Genomic DNA, 18844 nt, shown 5'->3' with positions numbered 1-18844 from the left:
CCTCTTCCTTCTTGCACTTGTTTGTGACTGAAGTAATTTCTTAGAAAAAGACTTAGCAGTCACAGGCTCATCCACAGAGGGCTTTATCACCCTAAGAATCTTTCCAAAGGAGGCATTCCTTTCACTTAATCTAAGAGATAATGGTATGTTTGTAAGTTTCATTCCCAGGACACTCAAAGAAACCCTACCCTGCCTTCATAGTGGAATGGTCTATGCCTACCAGATAAACAAGAGGTCAGCCATTTTACAGTTGAACACTGTGGGTTAGACAATGAGGGCTTATTACATGCAGAAGCAATTACTTGAGGTGGCACTGGGTTTGAAGAGGCCAGCCCCACGCCTGAGTTAACAGCCATGCCTCTTAAGCATATGCATCCACACAACTGAGGATGGCAACCACCACATAGATGATGGACATTCAGGTCCTACAGCCAAAGAATGACTCATAGCAACATCTTTAAATTGAGCTAGTGAGTCTTGTATCAAAAATCTTCTCATTACTGAGGATCATCACTGACAATGAAATGGTAGTACTGAAAGACTGTTTCATAAGAGCAGATTAAATGCAACCAGCATCCATTTGCTCACTCATGATAGAAGTTGTGCAGATACCCCAGGATTTCAAAGATTGTAGAGATATTCCAAGGCTATTATTGACTCTTATGACCATTTACAACTTGCCAGTACCATTCCACAGGCTACACCTCCTTTCTTCAGGAGGGTCAAAGCAGTCAATCCAAGAGTAATTGTGTGAATATTCAGTCATCTAGGTTATATTTAAAGGAAGCTAGTGAGTTACACTACTTAACACACAGGTGAAGCTTATTCCAGAGGTTTAGGAGGTTAAGAGGATATAAACTTGTCTCTATCATGTTTTATTTATCTGTTTGTGAAGATTCAGGTCATTGGTTCTAGTACTGGTGAAAGCACTGGACTTGTGGAGATACATGAGATCCTGGGCAACTAGGTCTCTAGTAGTGCAGTAAGTGAGACAGAGAACTCCCATCAAAAGTCTAAAACACTAAAGGGATAGAGCTTCCAGCCTGTCTTGATAGACTCGGGGACCTTAGGCATGTGATCATTTTCATTAGGAAGCTTTGGCTTCTTTCTAATTGCTTGATGTTTTTAGTAAGATACATCCTGAAGGGGAAGTTGTACTCATTACTTAATCTGACTGATGCTGAGTACAAGGGAGTGATTAATTACCTCTTCAGACCTTGAAAGTCTCAATTTTGTAATTAGCTGTGCTAAATAAAAGGAATTCCATTCCTGCCAACGTCAAATGAAAGGGAATTATCAACTTACGTTTCTAGGTCCCTGACATTTTCACTTTGGAGAGGAGTGTTGTCTACATATCATGATGAGGGTAAGGACTGTTTATCAAAAATGACAGTACACTATCTGACATTTAATTAGAGCCTGTTTTTAAACATACCAATAGTTTACTAGGGAGAATACATACTGGAGCGTTTAAGTCTCAGAGGGTGACTTAACAACAGCCCCCGGTTTGCAGTCATCTGCAAACTATGTTAGCAAAAAAGTATTGTCTCTCTGCTTGGAAACTGGAAAAGTAAAGGGCAAAAGGGAGATTTACCTGCACCAAGTCTGAAGGATACCTCTGGTCACTTTTACATATTCTGATGAAGTGCCTGGAACTTGCACTGTATGGGTTCTGTCTTTCAGCCACTTTGCTATCCATCTTACCATATATGTTGTTGTTGTTGTGTCTTTCGGCTTTTAGGGGTTGCCACAGCAGAACTCCGGTCCACTAATGATTGGCAGTAGATTTTTACGTGCCGAGTTGCCGGCCCTGGCACACAACCTTCAACGAAGGTACGCCCATTCACGCATGTCTCCACACAGAAGACGCTCTAGCTGAGAATCGAACAGGACGTCTTACTGTGGGGCGACAACGCTACCGCAGCACCACCACATATACGTGCAAAGTTTTAAATCATTTATCTTCTGTATGATGCCAGCATAAGGAATTGTGCTGAATACTTTTACCAGGTCAAGATAAATCATGTGTAGTGCATGGCCAGTCACTACAGACTACATACCTCTTTCAAAGTTTACCAGTTTTAGTACACAGGGAGGACCTGCCCCTCTCAAAGCCAAACCGTTGAGGCTCAAGTCAAAGAAGATTCTTGACATTGTGGTTTAAGAGGTCATTTACCATACAATCTATGGCTTTCAAATGAGACTTGGAAAAGCGATAGATCTGTAATTGCCTGAATCTGTTCTAGGGAAAGACATAATGACTACAGTGTACCACTTAGAGATGAAAGCAGTATCTAAATTTAGGTTAAACAGTTTAAGGTTTGGGTCAGCAAGGGCAAGTTTAATACTTAACTAAGGAATCAGAAATATTATCAGGTCCCATACAGGAAGTAGTTTTGGTCTTGGTTAACACCTTCAATAAATGATCTTTAGAGTTAAATGTGGGAGTAAGGGATTCAGGTATTGGGGGTGTTTGGATAAAAGTCTAGATCGTAAAGTTGACAATTCATTTGCATTAACATTGACAATGTCTGTTGGGTCAGAATAGGAGACATTATTTTGAAAATGTTCATAGCAATATAGGGCATTGTTTTTTAGTTTATAACATAGCAAAATAAGGATTTACAATTATGTATGGTTTCAGATACCAATCTAAGTTTATGTGCTCCTTTAACAGAGTTGATAGTATTTTTCATTTTTTTTATATATAATGCTTTTAATATTTTTGTTGGATTTGCTATATAGTTTTAGGAGTTTCTTTTGTTGTAGATTTTATTCATGGCAGTTGATCACAGGAGTGGTTTACTTTTGAATTTCCTATGATACTTGGTTCTGGTAGGGACCGGTAGCTCTATGTATTTGTCTAAATGGGTGTAGAATTCCTTAAAGAAGGTTGCTGCTATATAAAGGTAGGGGGGAGTTGCAGTCAGACCTGAATTTTGATATTTCATCATAAAGTAGGTTGAGATTGTCATGTTTATAACTCAAAAGTGTTTGCTGCTGAGGCATCATTCAGACATACCTCTCAACTGTCCAGATTTTCACAGAATGTTCGGATTTTTGCCTCTTATTTTTTATCTCTTCCTCATAAAATTTGTGGTTTTATGGTAAATCATTGAGGACTGAAGTCACTAAATTATATTAAATACTGACAGGCATTTGAGTTTCAGACTTCATATCCTTCAGAAAATATATAATAATATAAAATATGTCATTCTAGCAACTTTCTAAGTTTATAAGAGCAATATTTAAAATCTCTCCCTATTTTGGGCCTTTGCCTCCCTTACTTTGGCTTTGTCCAGATTTCTTGTGCTGACAGGTTGAGAGGTATTTAGGTCTATCATTTTTAGACAACAGATGTTGAAACTTGTGAGGCTACCTCATGCATAGATTTAAGAGGAGGAAGGTGTATCTGTCTCTAATACAGCCCTAACACTGAGCTTGTGATCATGCAAGGGGTCCATACAAAGACTGCCATCTTCAGAACTGAAGGTCTCGAGCTTCAACCACCTTCACCTTTGGTTGGGCAATTTATAGCATTGACACTTACGCCAGTGTCTCACATCTTTCACATTAGACAGTATACATAGCACCAGTCTGTGCCAGGGGTCATGAACTGGCAACCATATTACATTTGGAAGGTTTCAGTTTCCTAGACATTGAGTACAGGAACATTTTCATGATGAACACTAGTATCGGGATCCAGGTTGTGAGCATATCAAAAAAAGAAATGAGAGGCTTAGGGCTTAGAAGTGGTCTTTTAACTTATGATGTAATATTATGGCATGTACCAGCAAGAGATATTCCAGAAAATGGAAATGATGGACAGAAATGCTGCTAAACTGTGAAGGACAAAAGGGGAAATGCAAACAGTTAATCACCTAAGAAGCCTTTCAAAGTCATACACTTTTCTGATAACATAGGAAAGCTTGTTGCCTTTTCTAATGTTTTAGAGAGGCACAAAATAACTTGGTATATAAATCAGTTCTAAACAAATTTATGAAACAAAAGTCTAACTCTTTTAGTAACTGTACAATTTATTTAACGCAAATGTATTTTTTACAGTACTTAATTCTCACATACAACACAAAGTATTACAGTCTATAAACAAACACCAGTGGTAATTAAACCAAAGGGCATCATTTGAAAGTGAGGTTCCATAACAATGACAAAGTTTATCCTGCTGGGCTCTGTATGTCACAGTGCACAATAGAAGCAGTTCTTGGACTAAACAGAAATATGTAATTGTATAAATCTGAACACCACAGCCTGCTTTTTTAAAACTGGTTAGTACAGGCATCCATTTATCCTTTCAGCTGTCCTCTAAAAAAACATAAAGCAGAGTTGTAAATGCACTCTGATTCAGTAACATAAGTAAAGAGCAGTCATGTTGGCCTTCAGTGTATGCAAAGTTGGCATTACTCACTTTACTAATTAATGCTTCCATGGATTACAGTAACAGAGCCTACAGTACTATAGAACTCTATACATAACTCTAGTTCAACAGTAATAACTTTGCAGCTTTTATTATATGTAGCTCTAACATATTGAAACATATCAAATATACACTTTTATCAGTTATTATACACAATTTAAATAAAATAATTCCCTCGTCTTACTTCATTGCTCAATGCTGTTATTAAAGTTCTGATTGCCAACTCTTGTGTATAGTGTTGACTGCTAAATTTGATCCCCTGTTAATGACTCGTAGACTGCATGTAATCCTTTAAAGGGCAAAGTTATAAAGTCACCATCTGAGTAAATATTCATGATACCTAAGGAATTTCTACCACAGACAAAAAAAAGAACAGAGATAAAGCAGTAACGTTGTCAAAAGTGCGAGTGCTGTATGAGATGTTAGCCTTTTCAAGACTTTTTTCTGTTTACTTCACAAAGTTCATAAGTATATCTGTCCCTACAATGGTGCATCATAAAATGTATATGAAGAGAATATAATAGCTGTACCCTAGCACAAATTGACACTAAAGGCACTAAAAGTATTGATAAATATGCACTCCATAGCTGACAATAAACCAGGATAGTAACGGGTTGGTATTCAGTGCAATTTTTCAAGAAGAAAAGCAGTCAATTTGAACACTCAAGATTTGTGGACAGTAATATATATCAAACTGATATATAATATTCCCATGATGTTTACTCAGATATCAAAATGTATGTTATGTCCCAAGATGATGCTATGTAATAAAACAAATCACATGCTTCCTGGAGTATATGGATATGTATGTATACCCACATCACTGCAGATACAGGTTAACTTTTTTCTTCAACTTCATCTCCCGGATCTCTTGAACCATTCTGGCAGAAATAAAGTTCCGAAAATATTCCCACACATCAGAAAATATCTTGCACCCAAGTCATGTCTTGTTGTCTTTACAAGTATTTTGACTGAATAGTCAGTGTTCCATCTTATCTTACTATATCGCACAGAAACAGCACCCTTAATATCCACTGCCATATACATGCTACTGTCAACATTTCTCAGTGATAACATTGTTCATTACTATGCCTAAATAAATAGGCTAATGTCATAAAATCAGTTCACCAAAGTTTCTGTGTCTGTAATTATAATAATTATTTTAATTATAAAAATAAATAATTAAAAAAAATAATAATTATTGTAATTATTTTGTTTTATGTATGATGGGGCAGTCTGCCACTGCATCTTCTTTTAAAGGACATAAGGGTAGGTGAAGTTCCTACATCTTGCAAATTAATAAACAAAACAATGACTTTAAGCCAATTCAATTATAATGGGATATATTCTATTTAGTGTCCAAGTCAAAAACATATATTTCTTATTAGTTGTGATATCTAAGCTGTTAAATGGTTAACTTAACAGGTATACATTTTTAACAGTAAGCCTTTACTGTGGAACATGTTTAATGCCCACTCCTGGTTCTGATCTGCTTCTTTTGGACAGTCAGAACTAGTTTTTCTACATTCTGCAATGTTAGAGCTGAAAGTCTATCTCTGTCTTCTAAGCAAGAAATAATGGCACATCATTAGGGATGCAACATATGTAGATAATTCCAGTCAAACATATATATAATACCTCATCCCACAGACACGTCACACTCCATGAAAATCTTATCACCGTTATGACAATTAACCTGCCTACTCTAACAGAAATAAATGCAGGCAATTCCCCAGAATTAAGCACTAAAAATGAAATATTTCATAGCCCAGGTTTTGCTTTAAGTCAATCTCATACAAAACAATAACAGAAAAGATGGAAAAAAATCCAAACCTAATCACAACTCACTACACCTGTCATTTCTTCATATGGCATCAACTATTATGTCAAACTCTTAACCCATATATAACTGTCTTCCTATCCAGTGTCATACCTTAACAGTTCAAACATGCCCTTAACATTCCCTGATTAAATGAAGTAGAAAGACCACACACCCCCCTACAAGCTACTGACCTACCAGAAAAGCAAACATGTGAGCTGAGGAAGTAAAGCAACTGCTCCTACTGGAATGGAAGACTAGGGCAGAAAGCAGACTGTAAGTTTAAATGTTTTGGTAGGGTACAGAAAATGAACTTGATGGAATATATTGAAAACAAATGGTGTAGTGAAATGGTTTTGTGAAAGACTCCCTGGAAATAGCATAGGTGAAACATTTGCCACTGCCAGAGTCTAAAGTTAAATATGGAAGGTCAAGGTTTACCCAAATAGAACTCTGACTTTCTCAGAAAAAGAGCAAATATATTGTGAAAATTGTGGCAACCTGGGAGAAAGCTGTTTGTGGACTATGATTATTCCAAAGTGAAATTAAAATACCACAATGCACTTTGTGGACATAGTACAAGAAAGCAAACAGAGGATACTGAAATTTGCATTCATGACCATGTTGATGTTGTTTTGGAATGGTAAAGTGCTGGTTTTTGAGAGTCCAGATGAAACCATTGGGAAAAAATCATCTGTGGAAGTAACTCATTTACAAGTGGAGCAAAATAACAAGCAGTTTATAGAATTAAGAAAAACAGATCCTTCCAGAGAAATGAAGGACGGATAGGAGGGACCAAGAAATGGAAGATGGCTAGGAAGGACCAAGAAGACCCCAAGAAGAAGATGGCTGGATAGACTGGAAAGTTATAAAAGAAAGCAAGAAATGGGGTATGCTGGGAGTACATTATGATTAAAAACAAGCTAAAGAAAACTTTGTCTAATGAATATATTTGAGGGTTAAAAATGGCCCAAACATGTAGTACGTGCCTGTCTGTACACTATGTCATTAAACAAATGCTGCTACAGTTAGGAGATGAAGATTATTGAAGTCATTTAGGTGTAATCATCACTATTCTGTTAATAAGAATGTTCACAAGTGCATGATTTATGTTTATTATTCATCAACAATGTCGACATGCAAAACACAACGGCATGTAAAAATTAACTTTGTTTATAAATCAAAACCTGGTGGACTATTAACTACCTGAAAAAATGTGTGAAATAAATGCAAAAGAGAGGAAAGACAATGCTAAACTGTTGACATCTTAAATGGATGACTGTGTTTAAAAGAAGTGAATAATGTATGATCCTATACTTACTTATCTGTACCTACGTAACTGATTCTGGATGTTGATTCATAATATCACCAAATTTAAATGAACCTGCTATTAGGTTCACAGGTACCTAGCTTACATATGCTATTGCTTAACAATATACATATGCTGAAACTGAACTGTGTATAATGAATATTATTAAGTAAGGTGAAGTGTTAACCATTATGACTAGACAGAGTACGGTGGAATACACAAATTGCAATGGAAAAAAAATATACAAGAAGAGCAATGTAAAAAAATATTCCAATACCCAAGTTATACCTCAGCAAACCAAACGTGTCCTTACTACTTGTTTACCCAACTCAGCCTCCTCTCAGAACCCTCAAGACATCAGACCCATCTCTATTCTTCATCGCCTTATTAAGATCTTCAAAAAAAGTCTTTCATTGTCAAATAATCACACACATAAATAACTACAATCTGCTAACATGGATTCAGAGATGGACATAACACCTTTACACCAATCTGTATTGGTATTGATAGAACCTACTCACATATGGAAAAAGGCTACCTAACTTATGGTATATTTTTTTAAAAAAGTGGGCATTTTAAAATGTCAAAATGTCAGTCATAAAATTATCCTTCACAAACTCAGAGAGTTCAGTTTCAGCGAAAAATGTTTTGAATTATTTACATAATTACATTTAGCAAAGAAGACTCAGTATTCTAAATGGTACACAGACCTTCAGTGTTAGGGTCATACAGGAATCTCTAATGGGGCTCATGTTATTTTCAACTTTTATTAATGACATAACATTAAAATGCCACCCCCACACTTTAATCTTCTAAAAAAGCAATGTCTTTTGGCTTTTCCTGGTTAGGGGTCACCACAGCGGAACTCCGGTCCACTAATGATTGGCAGTTGATTTTTACGGTGCCGAGGTGCCAGCCCAACGCCCAACCTTCAAGGAAGACACACCCATTCACGCATGCACCTATCTGCATGTCTTTAACATCACTCAACCACAGGGAGGACATACAGACTCCACACAGAAGGCGCTCCAGCTGAGAATCAAACATGAGAACCTCTTGCTGTGAGGTGACAATGCTAACCGCTGCACCACCGCAGCTTTCCACACTTTAGTCTTCTATGCTGATGATATTCACACTTTAATCTTCTATGCTGATGATATTCTTTTCCTCATAAATGGGTTAATAGCTAACAATACTGAGAAACAGTTGCAAATTGAATTCTCAGACATACGCTACTGGATTATGGAAAACAACTTCACAGCAAATATCACTAAAAACAGCAAGCACACTTTTTGGAACTAACCAAAACCTCAAAGAGAGGAACTCCCTTTGCATGGCTGACTCATTAAGTAATAATATTAATTAGAGTTATGTCACGTTAGATCCCTCGCTATCATTTATCTGTCACTATTACTTCCTGAATATAGTGAAAATATAATAGGGAAAGTCACTAATCAGTTAAATGTGTACTGCACGATCACAAAACGTTTTATTCTAAAATCTAGATGAGCACTTGCAATTAATATTCCCATCCCTCATGATGAATATTCTCTACCAATAATGCCATTAAATTAAAATATTAACACCTCAGACCTAGAGACACAATTGATGTATGGATTCATTAATGTCTCACCCAGGTGTGAATATCATCGTTCAAATCATGAAAAAGTAAACTAACTTCCAGTAACCACCAGTTTCTCCATTCTGCTTTCCAGTTTTACCTTTAAGCTTTTCTACAGTCACCTTTTTAGTTTTACACTGTAGCAAACTGTTTGCTACAATGTAGCAAGCAGTTGCTACTGTTTAGACCACACATGGAGTGCTACAGTGCTAATGTTTGACCTCAAATGCAATCCTGGCTTTTAAAACATATAACTGCCAAAAATTATTATCACCATCCTGTCATCAAAGGTAGACAAATTTACAAAGCAACAGCTAATAATACTCAAAAGCCTGCCTCTGGTACACTTCCCTTAATGTGCTAGTGTTTGAACACACAGTATGATACCACTCATCTCAGCCTGAACAATACAAACTGCAAGAGCAGTAATGGGGAAGGTAACATTCAAGTGGTAAACTTTGTGTATCCCATAACAGTAGCTAGTGAAAAACAGCATAATCCTTATGAAATACACTCACTTAGCCAGACAAAAGCTATGCTACAGCAGCTGGCATAAATATCTTGAACACTCCTCCACAAAAGCTGAGGTGACTTTGACTTGGATGAGAACACTGGATTCTGGCCCCAAGTCTTGCTACAGCAGTAGCTTACAAAGCATTCGATAATAGTACAATATGTTGCTCTGTGACATACAGCTGGATGCTGCAAGTACTGTCTCTGCATTATGGCAAATGTTACTGGCCCTGTCTGAGTTTTGTATTAGCCCCCCCCCCCCCCCACACACACACACATACACACTTCAGCTGAGGCATTCCTAGTGAAACATACATTCAAATTCCTTTCAAAGGGATACTCATTGAGGTAAAAGAAGCTAAATGTCATAAAATAAGCATACTTCACAGCAGCTCGTTATGCATAACTATCCCATGTTACAACACTAGCCAGCAGGCTTAAAATATTGTAATGACTGTAAACAGGGTAATGTTGACTGCTCTAAGCTTCCATAACAATAGTGTAGGCACCTGCAACCAAAACTATCATGTGGAAGGACTTTTCCTAGAATTTTCTCTATGGTGCACTACAAACATTGCTTGCATAGGCAGGAGTAGAACATATCAGCCACCTGTATACTGCACAGCTGCTATATACACCGCAGCAGCCATAATCCGTACTTCTCATTCAAAATACTAAATGATGGCAGAGACATTTTAAATGCATACATACATTAACATACTACTTCAAAGTACCACTTCATAGTCATTGGGTAATGCTGTAGTAACCATAAACATTTAAGTGGCAAAGCACCGTGTGCCACCATTTTGCAGTCTGTGTTTCTGTAAGTTCCTAAGCTGGCATGTTTACATGCAATCTCCTTGTCAGGGACTTTCTGCGACACTGCCCACTACTGATGAGCAGCCTTGAGACAAAACCAGTTAATTCCTTCAAAAAAAAATTCTACCTCTGATATTGAGAGCATCTTGGCTTAACTCAAAAATTTTCATTTTCTTCTTTTGCTCAAAAGTAAAGAAAGTCTGGAAATGAAGTACAGTCAAAAGTGAGGTCATGCCAGCATCATTGTTAAAGAATGGAATAAGATGCAGGAGACCATGCTGCTTCTGGTCCACAGATATGTACTTAACACCATCTGAATCATCAGGAACATACAGACAAACACACTTGTCTCTTCCTTCTTCTGAAGACATTTGTTCTGTATCTGCTGGCATGTCTCTTGGGAGTCAACAAAGGTAGTCTACAAAGAGAAGGGTTTCTTGGCTGTAAATTCTATACATGTGCATAAGGACACTCAGTCGTTCTAAGTTATAAGTCCACTGGTTAGATGTACCTAGTGATAGTGGGACGTGCACTTGTTCCAGTGTGTGGCATGGTTAAGAAGTATTTGTATAGAAAGTTATGCCAATTACAGCTCCTTTGCTCATGCAGTAGTTCTCAGTAGTTCAACACACTGACCATACTAGATCTCTTCACTCCAGAACACTATCCTGAAAGAAGAGAAAAATAATAAACATTAGATATGGTTTTTGTTAAACAAAAAAAGGTAAAATCATGACAGCTAAAACCAACATAAATGTTTATATTACACAACAGAAACATTAAAGATGGACAACTTATAGTTGACTTATCAAAGGCAAATTCAAGTACTCTTGGTCAGAAATACCATTTCCAAGGGAAAACTGTTTTTGAAAGGAAAGCTTTCACTTCCTCTGAGCTGTTGCACTTTAAAACTTGTTAACTTTGGGTGGCAGTGGAAGCTCAGCCTCCACCAACACTGGGGTACAGCATTTTTGTCCTCAGAAAAATAGTTAAATTATAATTTGTAGTATTTTTTGTGATAGTGAGTACTGTGAGCTGCATTTAGTGTGATCTACTTTTTGACTTCATCCCTGGCAGAATGTTTCATGCATTTATCTCATACTACAACCCATGTACCAGACAAATCAGACAATAAAAACAAATTTAACTCGTGACATCAATCAGCCAGTCAACTGCTAACATTTAAAAACAGCAAAGTAAAAGCAAAATAAAAGCAAAAAAAAGTAAAATTCCATCTCTTGAAGCATAACTGAAACAACCCCAGTATGATACAATATCCACAAACTATTAATGAAACACAGCTTTCACCATCAATAATGCATATCAGATGCACAAAATGAAAACAAATGCAGAGCAAAAAATACAATCTCAAAAATATAACAGCATGTAAACTTAAAGCAAAGTAGTTTAAAATCATTTAACCTGAATAACTTTAATGTATTCTATGAAATTTTGTATATACTTAGTGGTAATTCATAGCTTAAGTGCAGTATTGCATTTCCATCCTATCAAATCTATGTTACCTGGATAAACGCTTATTAATTTTTTTCATTAAGAATGTACCCACGTCATTCTACTATATCCTTCAGTGATATCAATGTAGGGATAGCATGGAGTAAGATTTTGATAGCCTCACAAATGCTCTCTAGTGCTCCACTAAAATCTATGGATGTGACTCCACATTGTCCCTTCACTGACATCACTGTGGGTAAGGTCACAGAATTGTTTTATGAGGTGGCTATATATAATTAGAATGACAAAGGGGAAATGTAGCACAGCCATAAGGGTACCACATGCTAAATGTTTAAGAATAGTTTAAGCATATAAAAATATGTCTACAAACCATTTGTCAAGGATTCCACCCCTCACAAAAATAAAAAATAAAAAGCAAGGACTGAATGATGTAAAAACAGTAAATTCCAACCCAAAAAACATGAAAGGCATTACCAACTGTCCCTTGAATAGCAGTCTTAAAAATATGTTCCATATTTTCCACACAGCTGAAAAATATAATGTAAATCACCCACCCATCTCTACACAAACAAAGTAGCTGGAAGTTAGGGTCTTAAATAAAAATAAAAAAATATATAGAAAGCACAAAGCACAGAAAACACATTAGTTCCCCAACTCCTACCATATAAACCCACTCTAAGCCTGAAAAGCTACAGAAGACAGAAACTTCCTTAAAACGTGCCTCTTACCTGTCAACTTGTAAGTACCTATATTGCACAACACTGCTTAGCTCTGTTGCCTTTCAGCTTCACATACATCATTTGATCTAAACCTCTGATTATTGGCTGGAGATGGTACACCCCCATCTGTTTAGATGTTTTCGCTAGGTACTCCCTTTTCTCCCAGATTTAAAAGATATGCTGCATACATTGATTAACTGACCACTAAGTAGACCTTGTAAAAGAATCTATCACATCCACCTAATAGTACTTTGCAAAAGTGTTGAGAAAAGACCAAATAAGTACTGCATGTATACTTTCCAAGGCTACTCTGCAGAACAAAAAGCAGAGAAATAGCAACTACTCTAGCAGATGACCAAAAGGCTTATTATACTCACTTTAACAAAATGGAATGCACTCTTTAAGCCATTTTACCAGTGTTACCTTAGAAACTTTTTTCTTTCCACTTCCTGTAATGACCAACTGAACATCAATACTCAGTGCTGTTGCAGTCACTCCTAAAAGTTCTGAGTACTGCTTCCGGGCTGTGACCACTGGCAGTTGGGAAAGGGAAATATGGGGCAATCAGCAGAGTCACATATTCTGTCCTATACGCCAGAGAATTTTTGTTATGCCCTATTTGAATGCATTTGCTGTCATCAAGCATGACATCAGACATAGTATCAGCTCCAGCCCCCCTCCCCAAGCCAAATTCTATGGCAATCTGAGATGTGATTACAGCATTAGCCCTCACACAGAGGTTATGCCAGAGGTCACAGACAGAAACCTCACCTTCCCTTCTGGAATGAGTGGGTCTAAAGCTAATTCTCCTTCCCACCCCACTTGATTCCTCCAGTACCCGAGACAATAATTGAACTCGATTTGAATGAGTCACAGTTAGGGGTCTTCATTACAGATCTTTAGATCCAAGCCTTTTGTTTGGAAAAGAAATGAAGAGCTGTGAGTCCTTCTGGACTGATCTGGACATCTCAATGAAAAACCTTAACATTCATTATATGTCCATACAGTGAAGGAGGTATTTACCATGACTGGAATACCTCAATAAGAAAGCTGAAAGATGCATACTGTAGGTGAGTTTGGACTCAGTTACTACCTTTGGAATAAAGGTACATTTACAGATATGCACTATCCTTATGGAAACTTAAATAAGGTTAAAATTCTGAAAAGGTCTGCAACTCAGAAATTCTTCTAAGTAAGACAATGACCAAAAGAAATACCATCTCCTAGGAAAGGGATTTCAGTACAGTTGATGCTGCAAGTTCAAAAACAGGAAGAGTCTACTTCTCTATCAAAAGTGAAAGGTACCACAGTGGGACAAGACCTTTTAAAAGTGGCCTTAAAAGCAGCATGCTCTTCATAAAGGCTTTACATACATTTGAACAAACCAGGAATAAGTAAACATCTGTGTGGTAAATAAGTGATATGGCATCTAAGAAAACTTTAGTATAACAGTAACTCAGTCCAAAGATGTATAAATTAACAAAGTATTTCAAGACAGAAGGGGCTAGCTTGGGATCCAGACTCCACTACTCAGGAGGCGGACAGGCTAGAAATGGTGTAGCAATTGTGGTGAGAGGCTTCAGAAGGCAGTGAGGGATATCATTAGAATTAATGACAGACTCATGGCAATCAGACTCCAGTGTAATAATAGGGCAGTATTCATAATCTCAGCCTATGCCCCACAGCAGGGTTGTCACAGTGAGAAAAATTGTCCATTCAGATAGCAGTTGCAGGGCCTACTAGATAAAGCAGGACAACATGAATTGGTGTTGGTAACGGTGACTTAAATGCACATATTGTGTCAGACAGAACAGGATATGAGGACTGCCTGGGTCCACATGGCTGCGGCAAGTGGAATAAAGAAGGAAAAGCCATACTAGACTTCTATCTGGCAAATGGCTTGATGGTAGTCAACACATGTCCAGAAAGAGACAATCACAAGATCACATACAAGAGTAGCCAACATGCAACTCAGGTAGACTTCCTCCTAGTAAGAAAAAGCTACTGGGGTAGAATCCATGATTGCAAACTCATCCTCAGTGAAACAGTCAGCCCACAGCATAAACCACTAGTTGCCACAATCAGTAGCAAGCCGTGGTCAGAGAAGGCTCTAAGATCAACAGAGACCAGCTTGAAGACCTGGAAGTTGACTGAAGAGAAAGTACAACAGTTCAAGGAATTACCCAGGGCTCTAGTACCCTAAGAAGCGGAAGAAATAGATGAACAAGAATGGCAACGCCTAAAAACAGCATGTTTTAAGACTACAGAAAAGATATGTGGCTGAGCCAGGTATGGAAATCAGGTACATAAGGAAAGCTGGTGGTGGAATACAGAAGTCCAGGAAGTCATCAAGAGAAAGGAGGCATGCAGGAAGAAGTGGGAGATAGAAAAGACTGACCAGGCTAGGAAGGACTACTGGTTGGCTAACAAAGAAGCTAAGAAAGAAATTGCAATAGCAAAGAATAGGGCATCAGAAACACTCTACCAGCTTCTGGAAAGTAACTCAATAAGTGGCACAAAGAAACTATATCAGATTACAAGGCAAAGACAGAAAGAGAGGATACTCAGACACCCTTCATAAGGGATGCCAACAACAGCCTGGTCACCAGTCCAGAGGGCATCAAAGGCAGATGGAAAGAGTATTTCCAGCAGCTTCTGAATGAAGAAATCCCCACAGAAGCTGTACTGTCCCAGAAACAGCCTACAATGAGAAAAGAAGAGGGTTCCCCCCTAGAAGAAGTAAGAACAGCACTAAGGAAAATGAAGTCAGCAGGTTTAGATGAGGTCACAGCAGATATGATAAAGATGCTGGGTGAGATAGGGGAGAAATGGCTCCTGAGGGTACTAACAGCAGTGTGGAGAAAAAAGTGTATACCAGATGACCGGAGAATAAGCATACTCATCCCAGAGTACAAAAACAAAGGGGACATCCACAACTGTGGGCAGTACAGAGTCATCAAACCCCTACTACACTGCATGAAATTTCTGGAGAGGGTGATTGATAAATGGATACACAGTGTAGTGGAATGTAAGAAGGGAGATGAGCAATTTGGATTCAGATCAGGATGCAACACAATTGACCTAATGTTTGCAGTGGGACAGATACTTGATAAGAAGCTAGATATGAAGAGAGAGTCCAACTGGGCATTCCTAGACATAGAAAAGGCAAATGACAAGGTCCCAAGAAAGCTGATTTGGGCAGCACTGCTCTGGTTTGAAGTCCCAGAAACACTGGTAGAATTAATGCAGGCTATGTACAAGGACCCGATGACTCAAGTATGAACAGTGTTCAGCCTCACAGAGGGGTTCCCAGTGGGACTGGGTGTACACCAGGGTTCAGCTCTGAGGCCACTGCTGTTCATAGTGGTGATGGACTACATTAGCAAACAGGTTGGAGGGGACGGATCAACAAAGCTGCTGTATGTAGACAATGTGGCAGTACAGGCAGACTCTGAGCTAGAACTTCAGCAAAGGATAGGAGAATGGAATGCAACACTGAAGGGACATGGGATGAAATAAGTACAGATAAGACGGTGGTAATGGCAGCAAAGTGGAGAAATCAGAAGAAGCTGAGAATAGAGATAGAAGGGAAGATAGTGGAACAGGTAAACAGCTTCAAGTATCTGAGAGGGGTGGTTGAGGAGAAGGGAAGTCTGAATGAAGAGGTCAAAGCTAGAATCTGAGGGGTTGCAGCCAACTGGCATAGTGTGTCAGGTGTAGCTTATGACAGAAGAATGCCAAACAAGCTGAAAAGTAAGGTGTACAACACAGTAGTGTGACCAGTATTACTGTATTGTACAGAAACCTGGACTGTAAAGGCAGAACAGCTGAATAAGCTAGAGGTGATGGAAATGAAGTGACTGAGAGGGGTGGTAGGATGCACACTGTGGGACAGGCGAAGAAAGGAGCCCATAAGAGCAGAAGCCAAAATTGCTACGATTGCAGAAAAGATCAAATAGAACAGATTATGGTGGCTTAGACATATGTGCAGAAAAGCAGAAGACAATTGGTGAGGAAGATTTGAGACAGACAGGAAGAAGGTAAGAGGAAGCGAGGACATCCAGCAAAGAGGTGGATGGATTGCGTGAAAGAATATTGGAGTCAGTCAGGCATGAGTGTTGAAGAAGGCAGGAGTGTGGCACTGAATTGAGAGAGCTGGCGACAATTAACACAATACCCTGACGCCATGTAGAACAAAATGTGAAAAATTGGGCCAATGATGATAATGACGATGACAGAAGGGGATCAGTGAATCATCGCTGGAAGTGTCCATTATGGAAAATTAAGCCCATTTACCTTTACAGGTTTTGCAAGTGTCAGGTTTTTGAGAAGAAGTGATTACATTAAATAACTTACAAGGAGAGGAAGGATCACAATAATTGAAAATGAAGAAACCAGGACATCAAATGTAGGAAATGAAGATCCATCTGAGTTTTACATAAAGGGTGGGATGGGATGGGAAGGTCTTAGGAGGATGAAGTTGGAGAAGTTCTTCCAGCATGTGAGGCAGAAAGCAACGGAAAACAAAGGTGTCAAGGTCAAAATGTAGTTATTAGAGTGACTTTGGAATTGTGTTGCTTTACTTTCTGAGTGAACTTTATCATTAGGGGATTGTGGGAAGTGTGATTAAAGGAGTCCAAGGATCCATTTCTGGACATCTGCATCCTTGGCGATTTCCCAGGTGGAGGGATCAGTAGATATGACTGAACTTGCAGCAGTACTTGTCCCAGTTTTAGAAAAACTTCTCTGCTACAGAGTGATTATGTGAAACTTGTGAAGTATCAAGGCAAAATGGCTGAGACTGTGTACAATTTAATTATTTTCCTTTGGAATATGACTAGCTATAAGAAAAAGGCAGGATAACACACAGGCTATTCCTGACTCCTTAGAACATCTCAACATGGGGTAGAAGCAGGTTCCTCCCACTGTGTGTTGACGTACCATACCACTGCCATTTTTTGCAATGGATGGCTATTACACCCTGGGGTTGGGAGACTTGAAATGTTATGAGGGTTAGAAGCACTGACCTCATTTACAGTATGCTGATCTGAATACTAGCCCCCTGTTGGGATCCATGCAACACTGAGCTAGCTGCTTCAAGAGACAGACATACATACATACATACATACATTTGATGCGCATTATATGGGCTATGTCGAGGCAAAATGAAAGAGTCCGCAACTGGTAGTAACTGTCTCGGTCCTTGAAGTGGAGCCACTCCCTGCACACTTGGCTATCTTGTTTTTAAGCAAAGCTATCTGAGGGTCCCAACAGCACATCTAATCTAATAAGCAGGGCAAGCTGAAACATCTGAAAGGATTTTGGAGTATGAAAATGCTTAGGCTGTTTAATTGCAAACAATCATTTTATTTGGCATTACAAGTAATCTTGAGTAATACATTGACATTTTCTGGTCTGGTAGAACATCTTTGATGGCTCCAGGATTTGACTGCTCCAGTCTTTATCCTTAACATTTTTGTTGAAAGGTTGACTTCTTTCCCTTGCTATCACATTTTGATGGGGTCGGATTTTGACTAAAGATGATGACTAGGAATGGGGGTGAGTATGGAAAGGAACTCTATAGCCACTGGATTTTACTGCCATTATCCACCTGTCAATTGTGATAACTAACCACAGCTGCACAGGAAGGTGATGTGACAGATGCTTAACTGCCATCACTGCATATCAGTCAGGCAAAGCTTTGGTAATTAGGGCTCCTCACAATTTTATTTATTTTTTTTGTGCTGTCACAAATGGCAGACCTACATCTGATGTGGACATGTGGACAAGTTTTTGTCCTTAAAAAGCGATATTGAAGTGGACAACAAAGTAGGACTTACCCTCATTTTTCTACTGCTTCCAATGTGACTTTACTTACCTGAAAGAACAAACTCAAAAGTCATTTTGGTGTCCTTGGCAAAATCAGTAAGACTAAGTTAAGCATGCCAGTACACAGCAATGACAGACCCTGCAGCCATGGCCAAACCATCTGTCATCATCAGGGTTCAAAACCAAAGAGATGCTTGCCATTTGGGATGTTTGTGGTGACATACTTTTTTTGTGCGGCACATCTGGCAACTGCACTAGTGGCTGGTGCATTTCATTTGACAGGTCTCACTAAAAGTCAGCTATGTGA

The 18844-nt window shown here is 38.5% G+C and overlaps 1 protein-coding gene across 6 annotated transcripts in view; it reads right to left on the bottom strand.

Annotated features, from left to right (window-relative positions):
- Positions 1-9943: 9943 nt before the first annotated feature.
- The window catches only part of ARAP1 (ArfGAP with RhoGAP domain, ankyrin repeat and PH domain 1), a 2759262-nt gene continuing 2750361 nt past the window's right edge, over positions 9944-18844 (bottom strand). For all 6 annotated transcript variants that reach the window (XM_044073028.1, XM_044073030.1, XM_044073029.1 and 3 more), the window contains one exon: positions 9944-11184. The gene's annotated coding sequence lies outside the window, so the exon portion shown is untranslated. The remainder of the gene's footprint in view (positions 11185-18844) is intronic.

The sequence above is a fragment of the Protopterus annectens genome, chromosome 5.part1, assembly GCF_019279795.1.
Source record: "Protopterus annectens isolate FY-2018-M chromosome 5.part1, PAN1.0, whole genome shotgun sequence".
Classification (NCBI taxonomy): domain Eukaryota; kingdom Metazoa; phylum Chordata; order Ceratodontiformes; family Protopteridae; genus Protopterus; species Protopterus annectens.
This window is presented reverse-complemented; position numbering and strand designations above follow the sequence as displayed.